Raw genomic sequence first — 16,208 nt, forward strand, 5'->3', positions numbered from 1 at the left:
CTCATTCCAGGTTATTAACTCCTAGCTATAAAGCTATTCAAGAGATAGTGCTCACTCGTTCATATTTAGGAATTTATCATTAAAGTTTATAGACACAAGTTCACTGGTGTTTACCGTTAACTTAGCAAGTGAATTTTTGCTTTATTAATCCATAGAGTACTTAACTCTATTTAGTACTTTATTTTTGGTAACGCCAGACGATTTTATTTGCTCCTGGGAAGTCGCCGTACCCATTGTGGTTATTATTGAGTCTTTCCAGTCATTTACATTTTTGATTTATTCTTTGCCAGTTAACTAGATAAGACTGGTCACCATTAGCTTGTGTCTGTATTCTTTATTTGTGTTATTAGCATTTGTTTGCGAAGCAGTCAGTACTCAGTTTCGGTTTGCTTAGTAAATTAGCGCCATGGCTACCACCATATTTTTACAGGAAGCCAAAGATATGAGTCTTACAGACCCAACCGAAATTAAAGAGTATATACTCTCACGGCATAATCAGGAGCAGCAGCACGAGAATGATGCCCGTGAAGAGCGTAAGATTCAGCGCGAATACGAGCGAGAACAGCGTGAGGAACGTGAAAGAGAGCGTGCATATGAACAAGAGCAGCGTGAGAAAGAGCGCGAATACGAGCGTGAACAACATGAACGCGAGCGGGAACAACGGGAATACGAGCGGGAACAACGAGAACACGAACGTGCCGAGCGAGAAGCACGCGAAAAACATGAACTTGAAGTGCTGAAGCTCAAGCGAGATTCCTTGGCTTCAGACACATCCGGTGCAGTTGGTCTAAGCTCCACGAGCGTTCTCCCTGCACATGTCCTGGCGACCCCACGCATCAAGCTTCCTTCATACAAGGAAAGTGAGCGAATCGAGCCGTACATAGCTCGTTTTGAGGACATGGCAGACATGTATCAACTGGATGAGGCAGCTAAGCGGCTTCAGTTTCTTAGCCTATTTGAGGACCCTGCCCTCGATATTCTCCACAGAATTCGTGGAGACAATCTCACATACGAGATGATGAAAGCTGCACTCATTAAGGCGTATGGTCTCACAGTAGACGACGCCAAAGTTCAGTTCATGCGAGCTTGTCTCCAAGACAAGGAGACAGCTGTTCAGTTCCTTGATCGTCTCACTGCTTACTTAAATGAGTGGATGGAGAAAGATGAAACTCCTTCCACGCGTGAGGGTATAATTGACCTTATGCTGCGTACACAGCTAGAGAGGTCGTGGCCTGCTGAGCTCATAGCACAGCTTAAGATCTGCCAGGTGAAAGATGCCAGCCAAATGGCAGAAAAGGCTGACGCATTCTTTACTGCATACGGGTATCAAACTCGTAAGCAGCAAAACACCTGGAACAGAAAACCTGATAAATCTGGGAAACTGTCTCAGATTGAACCCCAGCAAAAAGGCCATTCTCAGAGTAATGACCAAGGTCCAAAACCGCAGTGGAAGGACCAGGGGCAAAACACTCAGAAACCTGAGTGGAAGAGGTACAACAAGTACCCTAACCAACAGCAGTATCAGCCACGCAACCAACCGTCGGGACAAACTTTTTCACCACCAGCTCAAAAGAAGCAGGAAGCGAACGCAGCCTTCATTCCTCAGCAGCAGCACGGTGGTCACGTCCCTACCGGTATGGGTACTTCCCCACAGTTTACTAGTCCCACAGTGACAGTGAACCCCCTTTCACAGATGGCCAATGTTCCATCTTCTCAATATAATTCACAAGGCACAATGTTTGCCGCATCAATTCAGCAGCCTCATGAGTGGCTAGCTGCTTCCTCCACAGGCCCTCCCACAGGTGACAGTACCTTCCTTGTTCAGCCAGGGTTTGTGGGAGGCATTCCTGTGAAGGTCCTGAGAGATAATGGTTCCTCAGGTTGCTCTGTTAAGCAGAGTTTAGTTCGGCCTGAGCAGTATACAGGTCGACAGATCCATGTAAACCTTATTGATGGATCAGTGAGATTGTTCCCTGAGGCACGTATCCAGGTGGCATCTCCATTTTATACTGGTACGACACTTGCAGTTGTCATGCCAGAGCCTCTATTTGACCTTATAGTAGGCAATATTCAAGGAGTCAAGGATAGTTGCTCCGATGATGACGCTACTCAGACTTCGGCTGCTGCGGTAACACGAGCCATGACTGAGGCTCCAGACTGTGTCACCCCAGTGATCATTGAATCACCGCAAGATCTGATGTGTAGTCAACTTGTTGTGCAAGAACAACATTCTGACCCGACACTTGCTGCCGTGCGGAACAAACAAAAGGGTCGAGTGATTAAGTATTCACGGGGAAGTCGAGCCAAGTTCCTTCGTAAACAAGGACGGCTCTACCGTGAGTCACGAACACCCGAGGGCGAGGTTCGACTGCAGTTTGTCGTCCCCACCAAGTACCGCCAAGCAGTGTTAGAATGGGGTCATTGTTCAGCCTCAGGAGGTCACATGGGCAAAAGGAAGACCCAGGGCTGTATCCGAGCTGACTTTTTCTGGCCAGAGATGGGACGGGACATAAATAGTTTTGTCCGTTCCTGCAGTGTGTGTCAAAGTATCACCACTAATCAGGGACATGCCCTTCCTGTGCCATTTGTAACCACACCTGTAATCTCTGAGTCAGTTGAGAGACAGGGTAGTGGTGAAGTAGGTGCAGACCTGATGTCTCGCCTACTAACTGCTGACTAACATGAGCAGTTGTTGTATGCTGGGTTCCGTGATAGGCATCCTCTGTCGGAAATTTAGGAATAATTCCTCCCATTTTCTATTTTAGTTGGTGATGGGAGAATAATATTTCACCAGGGTTTCCAGCTTTTATTTGAGTAATCCAAGGACCAGCCTGGTTCCCAGTCAAAAGTGTAGACCTGACGTCTCACTTGTTGGCCCCACAGGACACAGTATGTCCAGGGCCTGTACATACACGTGTACTGTAGGTTAAGGGTGAAGTTCGAGAGAGAACTCCGCAGAGGCGACTCGAGGCTATGGAAGACCCGAGTTTGCACAAGGATTCTCAGCTCCCTGATACTAATATAAGCACTGTAGGTTAAGGGGGAAGTGAGAACTCCGCAAAGGCGACTTGAGGCTATGGAAGACCCCAGTTTGCACAAGGATTCTCAGCTCCCCGATATTAATATAAGTACTGTAGGTTAAGGCACTTCCTCCCATTTTCTATTTTAGTTGGGGATGGGCGAATGATATTTCACCAGGATAGGCATCCTCTGTCGGAAATTTAGGAATAAAGGTTGAGGACCCGTGTGCAGTTCGAGGCTATGGAAGACCCAAGTTCGCACAAGGATTCTCAACTTGCCGACCATAATCGTGTGCTATAATTAATGGCGACCTCGATTGTACGTCGTAGCACTGACTGCTAGGCAGAGAGAGTAATTGTAACATAATAAAGTTTTGTCTCATTGACACTTTTGATGCTCCACCTCAATTGGTTTTGCAGGTTCAGCAATGGGTGTAGCAGTTTTGCTGTGCGGGCCAGCTGATCGTCTGCCGCATGCTGTCGCCTCTTCTCCTCTGCCTTCGTAGTCGCCATATTATTTACTGTGTCATTTTACACATAGGTACAGTCACACTACAACTGTCACACCTACACCGTGTATTACATACACCAAGCTACACAACAATTAGTTGTCAGTGTAAATGTAGCGAATTTTCGCTCAGTTGACCTGAGTACAGGATTTTCACCGTCGTCACGGAGTTTTTCCCTCAAGCTTGCTTCTATTAACGTAAATACGAGGTTTTTTCGCTCACTGGCGACTGTGACTTTCTCCTGTAGCAGGATAGCACACACACCACAGTGTGAATCTTGTGTGACTGAGTTAGGATGTGTACATATATATATATATATTTATATCCACAAATTTTTTCCCATAAGGAAAAAATTTAATTTTGTAGGGGCGTAATGTCACGAATCAAATTCGCAACATTCCCCTTTTGTGAGAAGCCACGAACTATTAGTGGAAAACTCACTGTGTATCACTCAGTTAACCGTTTCTCTCTCCATTTCGGGGTATACTTTTCAAAACATTCGTCACTGTTTTCAAAAGTGACCGATTTAATGCACGTCACTAAGTGCTGTACTGAGCGATACTATTGTTTCTTGATTGTTCGCCCCTGCTTGCCTCGACCGTTAGAAAATGCGGCCTACTGCTCCCCCTTTTGTTCTCACGACTTAGTCAGTCCAGTGTTTGTTGTGACGGAGAGAGGTCCTGTGCTCCAGAAGTGCGAGAGAAGAGGTCGCTAGCACCCAGACTCCACTGAGTATAGTTTCTCCAAACTCCCACCCCCTTGGTGATACGCAGCATTCATCGACTATAGTATTTCCTTCTTGTATTTCCCTAGTCTTAAGAGTTTAATTAAGGTGTTTTTTCCTAGGCGTAAGTATTTAGCTTTTGTGTGAGTGAGTGCGGTCTCATTGATTTGATTTGAATTGTAATGTTAAATTTATTTTTTTGTAATCAATAAATTTAACAGTTCTTTTTCTTGAGCTTAATGTAAAGTAAAATCTTGTTTCATTTCTCCAAATTAAGCTTATTTTCCATATAGCTCCTAGCTTGCATAAACGTTTTGTTATTCATAACTGGTACTTAGACCAGTCTTGTTGTATTAACTTAAAATCCGTTGTGCCAGGAGTTAAGCATCAGCAAGGACCTGATATTATTATTAGTATTAGTTATTTATTGTCAGGGGTGAAGTAACTTTCTCCAGAGGCTAACAGTACTAATTCAGCATTTGTGAGTAATCAGTCTCTGCTGTGTACTGTTGAGAAAGTTTATAAATTCTCGTTCTTAGAGAATCGTTGCTTGATTTAGCAAGACAATCATTGTCTCTGCTCTTCAATATTGTTGAACATTATTATCAATTAAATAATACTTAGCATTTATTTTAAAATCACCGTGTTTTTTTTAAAATTTTGTCAAGGGGTGTGAGGCATCATTATTCTCCTGATGTTTCTTCCGTAATAGTTATTTCCTTTTTTCTTTATACCTTTCAATCTCAACTCCCATGCCTCTTTCTTTTTTACTGTCGTTGTCTTCCGAACCTTTACCCACTCCTATATCCTTTATTTCCCTCCTCGCCTCAGCTCCCGCAAGACTCTTTCTCCATCTTTTCTTATTTTCTTCTCCCACTTTCCTTCCTCTTTCTTTCCAATCATTCCACTGGAAAACACACACACACACACACACACACACACACACACACACACACACACACACACACACACACACACACACACACACACACACACACACACACAACAGCTACAGTCATTGCAACTCCCTTCTCTCTGGTGTTCCGATAACAGCACCTAAGACTCTACCACAATATATTATCTAGTTCCATAGCGATAATTTATTAAACCTACCGAATACAGAAGTTCCTACAAAATATAATAACACTATCAGACGTTTAACGGGATGGTGGAGCACGGTGTCAAAACTCATTTATTTTGGGAACTATTATAGTTACAATGGGCATACACACATCGCTGGAAAATTCATGAAAATTAATAAATGTTACTTGTGTGACTAAGCTCAAAATTTCCCATCAGTATTGTCTCCCCAAAGCTACAATCGCGGGTAATACATAAACTCAGTTACAGTAGCTCGGAAGCTATTGAAGTTAAAGTGGACATACACTATTACACATAGCACTAGTAACTTCTGAATAAATTATATTCCAAAACTGGGGTACCACAAAAATTACCGGAGATAACAGCTTACCTAAGCAAATGTTGGAAGCCAGAATTAACAGGCATTAATAACCTTGGCTACTTCAACACGTTCCTCAGTTTGAAGTGTTCCTTATTATGTGTTCCAACTCTGTGGTGCGGCTTGAGGGTTTACGATCACTTAATGCCACTAGGAACGTTGGGTAGTTACATATCCTTAACATTTTCACTGATGGGAAAGGACTATACATTCTCTCTCTCTCTCTCTCTCTCTCCCTCTCTCATAATTATTTAACCATACCTGATTCTTTGCTGTGTTTTTTCCATGTCAGTTTTGTCTTTCTACTTCTATGATTTCTTTAAATCTTTTCTTCATCTATACTGTATTCTGTACCAGCCGTTCGTCCTTTTTCTTCCCTCTCATTTGTTCACATGTCTATTATTCTCTCCTATATATATATATATATATATATATATATATATATATATATATATATATATATATATATATATATTCTGTCGTCATCTGCATATTCTCAAACGTAAACGTTCTTTTAAATTCTGTCCTTCGGTAACCAGTTTTCTTCCAAATTTCTCCTAAAGTCTCTTCTCTCAGTCATTTCATTCTTTATCATCCTTCAATATTAACTTCTGATCTGCATAATCCGTATTGTCTTTGACTTTTTTTTTGTCTTTAAACTCTGAATTTTTCAGTTTCTCCCTCAATTACTCATCTTCTCTGTTGATATTTGTTTTCTTTGGTAAACATTTTCCTTTCGTTTTCTCATTTCTCAGCTTTATTCAGGTACATTCATTTGTCAGTCTCCTCCCAGTCATCCCTTATTATGAACGAGAAAGCGAAGCGAACAAACGATGTTTACTCTCAGTGAAGTTTGGATATGATCAGCCCAGCCCGACCCGGCCCGGCCCCTACCGTCACGTTAAGCAGAAGTTAATAACTTTACTCCTATGTCAAGCAGAGTTGAAATTATTTCTGCATGTGATACATTCATTCAATAAAGTCGGTGAACACCTCAGTTACGAAATCAAGTTTAAAAGGATATTCTGATGTATCATTTTTTTTTTTTTGATAACTCTAGCAATTAAATAACGGAGATTCGGCCAATAATTCTATATCAGAGGACTCATGCGATAACACGGCGCTCGCTTGCTCGGCACGCGCTCACAAACGCTCTTTTCTGGTTTACTTCCTTACATATTAGTCCCGTTTCTCAGTTTTCCTCCAATATACTCAGTGATATATATATATATATATATCACGCTCCTGGCTGGGAATCGAACCATAGACCTCTTAGATAGAAGTCAGGTACTGATACCACTCCACCACGGCGTGCTAAAAGCTGTGATGCCTGATTTTTTTTTTCTACGAACCAGATAAATCATATCACAGCTTTTATCATGCCGTGGTGAAGTGGTATTAGTGCATAACTTCTATCTAAGAGGTCTAGGGTTAGATTCCCAGTCAGGAGCATAAAAATATATTTGCACACAAGCGCGTAATGTGTTTCTCCAACATATTAAGACGCTCGTGTTGTGTCTGGGATAGATTAAACTGCTGCCACTTGCCGAGTTGCGTGGGGCTGTGAATTAATCCTAATGTGTAGTGACTGAAATATATCCTCCGCGTAATGTGTGTCTCTCTAACATATGAAGGCGCTTGTGCTGTGTCTGGGATAGATTAAAACTGCTTTCACTTGCCGAGTAGCGTGGGGGTGTGAAATAATCTTAATGTGTTGTGATTGAAATATATCATCCTCCCATAATGGATTTACCTGGTTCGTCAAAAAAAGAAAAAAAAAAATCAGGCTTCTCAGATTTTTTATCACGTGGTGGTGGAGTGGTATCAGTACCTGACTTCTATCTAGGAGGTCTAGGGTTCGATTCCCAGTCAGGAGCATAAAAATATATTTGTACACACTCGCGCAATGTGTCTCTCCAACATACTGTATATATATATATATATATATATTTCAGTCTCTGATTCAGTAGTTACTGCTCCTCTGAACTGTCTGCTAGCATCCCTCCACCACTACTGCGGGCACGTAGCACCCACCCGTCTAGCAACAAACCCTAGTTGCTTCTCTGTCCAACTCTCTATCGCAAGAGTTAACCGTTTCTCCCATTCATTCAGGTATTTAACAGGTCACCTCTGGAAATGTCTCTGTCTACATATCCCACTGCCTTATGATATCCAGTCTATCAAAAGTAGTGTCTCCTGACACTTCGAAATTAACCGATCTTGAATTTGGCTCTCTGTTGCCTTGTTTTTGTATTTACTTGGAGGAAGGAATTACCGGGCTCCTGGCCTTTGGCTCCTTTTTCCTTGTAAGATATATATATATATATATATATATATATATATATATATATATATATATATATATATATATCCTTTGTGTGCGTAAGTCTCAGATTTCTTTCAGTAATAATATCTGTATTCTTTCTCAAACATTCCTCTAGAGAAGGATGGGTGTGGATGGCAGTAACACGCCGGCACCAAAACTGTATTGATTGTTGGCAAGGAAAACAGCAGTTGTAAGAACATTGTTGCATGACGAACGAAAAGGTAATACCTGTATGTATTACATAAGCTACTTTTCTAAAATCTCCACCACATAGCTTAAAATAACCAAAATTGCCCCCAACCGCCAAAACAGCACCCAAACTGTGTTATTTCGGAGACTTAAAACTATGACGAAGCTATGCACATCGCTGGAAACTAGTGTGGAAGTAATAAGCGATTGCTAGGGGACTTCCCGTGTCCAAACTTCGCCACCGTATTGTTTAGCACACACACACACTCACACACACACACACACACACTCACACACACACACACACACACACACACACACACACACACACACACACACACACAAAGCCAAACTGAGCACCAAAACTGTGTTGTTTCGGAAATAATTCAAGCTATAGTGGACCTACACAGATGTTGGAAAGCTAACGAATAATCAGAATATGTGACCTAAGTATCTTTTCCCAGTATTTGCTGTCAAGAAAAACGACAAATCGAGCACCAAAACAAGGTTATTATTTCGAAAATTACGAGAGATACAATGGACTTAAGCACATCATTGAAAACTTTGTCGACGAGCAGTAATTGTTTGTTTAGTCGTTGTCTAAAAATGGCCAACACAGTGACGAAAAGAGCCAAATAGTGCTCCACTGAGCACAAACACCAGGTCAAGTGCGTGGCCCTCCATAGTATGGCATGAGGGTCCAAAGTCCCTACGCTGATGAGAAGCATAGTATGGATTAAGACGGATCATTTTATAATATGCATTAGTATGATGACAGTGAAACTGCACACTTCCTCCCCTCTTGAACACGTTCTACATTTTCAGTTATGCACGGCTATAACTTCATTTGTACCTCCGCCAACGAAGTTGGTATATTTGTCTGTCTGTCCGTTTGTCCAGAAGATAACTCCAAAAGTTCTCAATGAATTTCAATGAAGTTTAGTGGAAGGGAGGGCCATGGGCCAAGAAAGAATTTATTTAATTTTTGCACGGATCCGGATCTTTCTTTTAAGAAAGAAATTATTTTTTTGTTTAGTTCACGAATATTATATATATATATATATATATATATATATATATATATATATATATATATATATATATATATATATATATATATATATATATATATATATAAAGTATTTGCCTTTTAAAACCTTTAAGAAGTATAGATCCACCGTCTCTAGTTTTCTAAAATTTCTTGCAGTGCGCCCTTGCGACAGTTCTCTTTTTTTCTTTTTTGATTTTCCTTCCTCATATTATTCCTTCATTTTTGCATTCAATAAATATCTTCTTTTATTAATCTTCAACTGTTTAGACTCTTGCCCATTCATCTGTGTTTTTCTTTGTAATACATTGTTTCGTGTCTGTACCTAAGTTCAGTATTATATTTTTACTTGGCGCCTCCTTCCCATCACTTTGTCCTCTTTTACGTCTCAGATTTTTTCCCACTCCTTGACCTGCTCCCTCCTGCCGTCTTTGCTTCTTCTCTTTTTGCCAATGCCGTTCTTATGCATCATCCATCTTCTTGTTATTATTATTTTTTTTCATTCTTCCGCCAGTGTTCTCTCTTTCCTTCTCATTTTTTTTTTTTTTCATTTTCTTCTCTCTCTCTCTCTCTCTCTCTCTCTCTCTCTCTCTCTCTCTCTCTCTCTCTCTCTCTCTCTCTCTCTCTCTCTCTCTCACTTTCCTCTTCCTTTATTTCTCAGATTTTTTCTCCGTCCGATGCCCCTCTTCATCCTTCTGTCTTTGCTAACCAATCTTCTCTGTCTCCATCTTCATTCTCAGCCACTCCCTAGCGTGTCCTCTCTTTCATGTTCTTGTATTTTTTCGTTCCCCTTCTTTATCCTGTTTCTCCTCCTTGCTTTTCCGTTGCTTCATTTTCTCACCGCCTTTATCTCCGTTCATATTATTCTTCTTTCTTCACTGTGATCTCTCTTTTGAGTTGTTTTTCTTTTATCTTCTTCCATCTTTTACCCTCACTTCTTGCATATATATTTTTCCTTCCATGTTTCATTCTTCTTTCATCCTTGCATCTTTTCATTCATCTTTCACTTTCTTCATCTCTTATTTCCCTCTTCCTTATTTCTTCAGTTAACGCGTATTTAGATCATCATTTATCTATATAACTTTTCGTTTTATTTTGTTTCCTTCATGCTCCTCCATCTTCCCGCCAAACCCACCTATTTTCATTTTCTTTGTCCTTTCTTCGCTCCCTGTTTCTGTCTTTCTTCATGTCTCCCTCCTTCCTTTCTCTTGTTTTCTTTCCTTATTATCGTCATATAATTTTTTTCCATTTTTCTCACACTCTTCCACCATCGGACACACTTTGTCTCTTTCGTTTCTTTTGTATCATTTCTTTCATTCGCTACCACTTCTTTTCCCTCATTTAGCTTTATTTATATAACAAAAGTTCATCATTATTCCATCAGTAAGACATCCTTTCTCGCCCTGTCTTATTCATCTACCTCTCACCACCACCCTGATGCCTCTCTCTCTCTCTCTCTCTCTCTCTCTCTCTCTCTTCCGTTTTTTCTCGTAATTCCTCAATCTCCATTAAATACTGCTAACTCTCATGTCTTTCTTATTGTTTCATTCCTTCCTTTTCTCCTTTCCGCTTTGATTACTTCATTTATTTCTTTTTCTTTTCCTAACGCTCTTCTTTCCTTCCCTCTTCTCTACCTTCCTTCCTTACTTTTTCCTTCCTTCCTCCATTTATTCATTCATACACTCTACACTGCCTTCCTTTTTTCTCCTCTTTACTCTCCCATTCATTTCAATTTTCTTTATTATTCTTGTTTGTCTTTGTTTCATTGCCTATCTTCCCTTTCTCTTGTTTTCCCAATGTTTTCTTTATTTCATTGTCCCTTCCTTCATTGCGTGTCCTTTCCTTTCTTCCTTTTTGGCTTCTCTGCTTTCCCTTTGTCTTCCTTTTACTCTTCATTATTCATACTATATTTTCTTCCTCTATCGCCTCCCGTTTCTTCCTTCCTTCCTTCCTTGGTTCCCTCTCTGCCCTTTTCCTTCCCTTTTTCTCTTATTTCTCGCACATCTTTCTCCTGCATATCTGTTCTGTTTTCTCTCATATTCTTTCCTGATCTCTCTCTCTCTCTCTCTCTCTCTCTCTCTCTCTCTCTCTTTGCTTACTTTCATCTTTCATTCTCCCTCCATCTCCATCATTCACACCTCCCGTCTCTGCGTCTTTCTTTTCTCACCTTCATTCTTCTTTTTTATTGTCTCCTTTTTCCTTACTCTAATGTTTCATGGTTCTCTCTCTCTCTCTCTCTCTCTCTCTCTCTCTCTCTCTGCATTCTTCTTTATTTTCTTCTTCCTTTCTTTTAAGGTTAAATAGTTCATTAAGTCTCTCTCTCTCTCTCTCTCTCTCTCTCTCCTTCCATGGATCTCTTCTGCCTTCGGATTAGCCTGGCCAAAATGGGCTGAGTCAGGAACACTCTGTCTGCCTCATATTCCGTGAGAGCTGACCGTCCTTGGAGAGGCACCACCACACGTGAATATCCGCATCTGCTCCACTCTCACCTCTTTCACCCATCTCTTCTCTTTCACCTATGCTTCTGGAATGAACATTTCTTTTTTTCTACATCCATCTTGACTTCTGGATTCTGGCGCCACATCACAGTGTTTACCCCTTTAATTTGATGATGGATTTTCACCTCCATCTCGCTACTGTCTGGCAATTTTCTTCAGCTTAACAACAATACCCAGTGGGGAATGGGTTAATCAAAGCTGTGTCCCACCCCTACTATTTGATAAGTCTTCCCTTGCTAAATCGCTTGTGACTGGCAAGAATGATAGATACCGGTACATACTCGGGTCAACTGGCTCCAAGTGTCACACACAAGCTTGAATTTTCGTTTTGAGCCAGCAGACGAAGTTGCTGCCGACCACATTGTTTACACACAATCTTTTTAGTTTATCTGCTGCTCGACTTTAGCATTTATCGGTGGAAAACCACACCGGGAACAATTTATTGGCAACTCTAAGCTCTGTGGGAGAGCAATGAACCGAATAATGATCTAGATTAGCACTCATAGGTTTGTCTTCTTTAGTATTTTTTATTGTAGGTGACGCGACACAAAAAAACAAAAGCGAGTCATAGGATTCTGACTTTTAAATGCCATTACTGCTTTTCCTTCATGCTCACAAATACGAACTTCTGATTACATATTTATTCCTCCAGTACCATCGCCACTCACCCACACATATTTAATCCAGGTATGTAATTGCCTCTTAATCTGGACTAAGTAATGTCTTATTAACATCGAAACTATAACACGATAGACCGTGTGGTGTTAGTGCCCAAACGGTGACGTGAGGATGCGTGATACCATTTACTATCTGCTGCATGATGGGAGATTGCCTGGCCTTAATGACCCAGCAGGTTGGTGTGCGCCCATGGTGTATCTATCTATTTATCTATGTATCAATCTATCTACCTATCTATCTATCTATTTATTTGGGTGTTACAAAAAAATCATTTGTCTAAAATCTGAACAATTACTCCTCTCCCTAGTTCCATTTCAAGAGAAAATATTTTTGGCACAGCTTCATTGAAATCGATGTATACTTAGTGGTTGCTAAGAACTGAAACTTAGGAATACGTTGAAAATATGCCATTTTTGTAAGGGGCGGCCCTGCGTACTTCATTTTTTTTTTATATATATATTCTGATGGTAACCTGCAGCAATTTGTTCTGCTTCATTATTATATTTCTCCTCTCGTACTTGCTTTCACGGGGATAACATGGTAATCAGAAGCCCAGCCTCGGTCTAGTTGATCAGAAAGCCACAGCTGGATACAAGTACAACGGGGAGCCACCTACCCTGCAGAGGATGTGCTTAAAGTGTTAATGTTCCATCATGTTGAAGAGAAGTCAATTAACGAAGCTGGAAAGGATACCATCTTGAAAGTTCTGGAAGAGAACCAACATTCCAAAATCCGATGAAGCCTGACCAAAAAGCTCAAGAAACTGTATAGGGAGTACATTAAGTCGAAGAAGGATAAGAGCCAAGACAGTGAAAAAGAAGAGATGAAGCGAGATCTCTTCAAGTCGGATTTAGATGAGATCTTTGACGTGGCACACTCAAAGCCATTGGGTATGAATATTCCAGATGAAGAAAAAATTCTTCTGAGAAGTCAGTGAAAGGACAGAACCTCGTCATCAATGGCTGGAATCGACATTCCAACAGCCAAGGTCAGGGACAGAAAGCGAAACGTGGCTCAGACGCCTTAGAACAAAAATGGAAAGACATAGAGGAAAGGAATGAGCTGGAGAAGACAGTCCTTTTGGAGGAATCAAGCTCTACATCAGGTTCTTCCTTGGATTATAATGAGTTCCATGCTCGGATTCCAGCCAAACCTCCCTTCCATCCACCAGCCAAAAAGTGCTTGAATCAATAAGCTGTTTGAGAGAAGAACTTGGCAGCAACATGGGACCGGGGCAATCATTTGGTGCGCCAGGCAACAAGTTCCATTGCTGCTGCTACTCAAAATCTTGGTCACAGTGTCGAGAAGCTTGTGATTTCTCTCTCCTAAAGTCTGTTGGGCGCGATGCAAAAAGAGAGAGGAGACAGCAGCCGGAATCTTCTCCTCAATCAGAACGAAGGATATCCCCCTGACACTTCACTGGGATTCAAAGTTGCTCCGAGATATTTGTCAAGGCAAGAGTTTTCAAGACCGGATTGCCCCACTGGATCCAGGAAAGAAATTGTTGATCTTCTAGGTGTCACAGTGGCACTGAATGGAAATGAAGATGAAATTTCTCGGGTAGTGCTCAGAGAGGTTCAGGAGGCCCAATCTTCAAGACAAGATTGTTGCACTGAGTTTCGATTCTATTGCAGCAAATACTGGAATGAAGGTGCTTGCACTCTGTTTGAACAAGTCTCAGAAGATCAATTGTTCGGTTGGCTTGTCGACATCTTGATCATAAAGTAATTCTGAAGGACGTCTTTGAGATTTGCCACGGATCTTCCCCTGGACAAAATATAGGATTATTCAAGTGGTTCCAGACACATGGGACCCATATCAATCAGTCCTCGTACAAGACTGTGAATACCGCTGAAAGTTTTGTGGACCATTTTGCCACCGACATCGCCCTTCAGAAGTCTATGCTGATCCATTTGAAGGCAACCCATATTACTGGAAGTCATTCTCACGAAGACTACAAGGAACTGTTTCAGCTGGCGTACATCTTTCTGGGGGGGCAACTTGACCGGCCAACTTTACACTTCCTGGGCACCATGCATCGGGCTCAGTGGATGGCAAAAGGGATTTATGCATTGAAGGTTGTGATGTTCGGTAGCCAGTTCCCATCTACGATGTAGAGAGACATGGGGCATGTGTCAGATCACTCTCTTCATCTCGTTGGTGTACACTGAAGCATGGAATGAGGTGATGATGCCTTATTGGGCACCTCGAAATGACCTTTTTTTTTTTTCAGTTTTGGGGAGCTACCTAGATCGGGCAGTTGCCAAGGCGACCAAAAAAGTAGCAATGTGCCACCTTTGGTACCTGACCGATGAGCTTGTGGGCCTTTCCTTTTCTGACGAGCGCCTGGAGGTTTCAGTGAAGCGTGACATGGTGAAGAACCTGACAAGGAAGAATTGCTGGGGGAGCTTGAAAAAGTTCAAGTGCAAGAGGGTCAGGCGGAACTAGCCCTTGGCAGAAATCGTTTCTGAAAAAACGATCAGCCCAATGAAGTCGCTGTTGGATTCCAGGTTAAAGCCAACGTTTTTGAAAAAAGATCCATGAGACAAGAAGGCTGATTGACACTACCAGTTGGCAATGAAACGAGTGAAGTTCTCGAGGGTGGTTAATGACGCTGCTGAGCCAGGCACTGCCCTAATCAAACATTTCAGCTCGTAGATCACAACTAAAGAGAACGAAAAAGTTTCTTATCAATGCGGCTTGTGAGTCGTCCACAGGCAGTTCCAAAGATGATTAAGATGAAGCGTGCGAAAATGGTTAAACTTAATGAAGAATTTTCTGAATACGGTTTTTAGTTTGGTTACAAAAAGAATTAAGTTTCTTAGTTCGTAAAAAAAAAAAATGCTCAAGTAAAATCAGAAAGCGTTAATTTTGAGTGACCTCTATATGTACTCCGATTTTCTCCAGAAGAGTCATGCATGATTTTCAGATGTGTAAGGAGGGCGAGATGTACTTCCATGAATACACAAAAGTTTAAATTTTTACCAAATTTTTCAAATTATCTAATATATATATATATATATACAGAGAGAGAGAAGGAGAGAGAGAGGGAGAGAAGGAAAGTTTTTAACGCCGTAGCCGGGAATCGAACCCGGAATCTCTAGATAGAAGCCAGGCCCATGATAACGGTGCCTGGCTTCTGTGTAGATGTCCCAGATTCGACTCCAGGCAAAAACGCCAAAAACTTTTGTCATATGCACACGCGTATATTGTGTGTTTCTTCAACAGAAAGGAAGGCACATGTAGGCTATAGGCTGGGATAGATTAAAACTGCTGTGACACTTGCTGAGTTGCGTAGGGCTAAACAAAAATCCTGATGACTGAAACATGTCATCATATGGGTTCGGGTTAAAACATATCTTTCCATGATGGATTTACCAGGTTCTTCATGGAAATCAGGTGATTTGGTTTTTGTCATGGCGTGGTGTAGTGATAACGGTGCCTGACTTTTGTGTAGAGGTTCCGGGTTCAGTTCCCGGCAAGAGCGTCAAAATTCTTTAAAAATATGTTCCCCCGTGTATTGTGATAATATATATATATATATATATATATATATATATATATATATATATATATATATATGCACACTGAAGCCTTTTATTAGAAAATTAGCACATGTACACAAAGAGGAGGCAGGTACTAAAATTATTTATTGTAAATTAAAATCAAAGTTTAATTAAACTTTGACTTTAATATATATATATATATATATATATATATATATATATATATATATATATATATATATATAAATATA

This window comes from Coenobita brevimanus, chromosome 70 (assembly GCF_032717465.1).
Source record: "Coenobita brevimanus isolate Jiangsu-jjx chromosome 70, ASM3271746v2, whole genome shotgun sequence".
In the NCBI taxonomy this organism is placed as follows: Eukaryota; Metazoa; Arthropoda; class Malacostraca; order Decapoda; family Coenobitidae; genus Coenobita; species Coenobita brevimanus.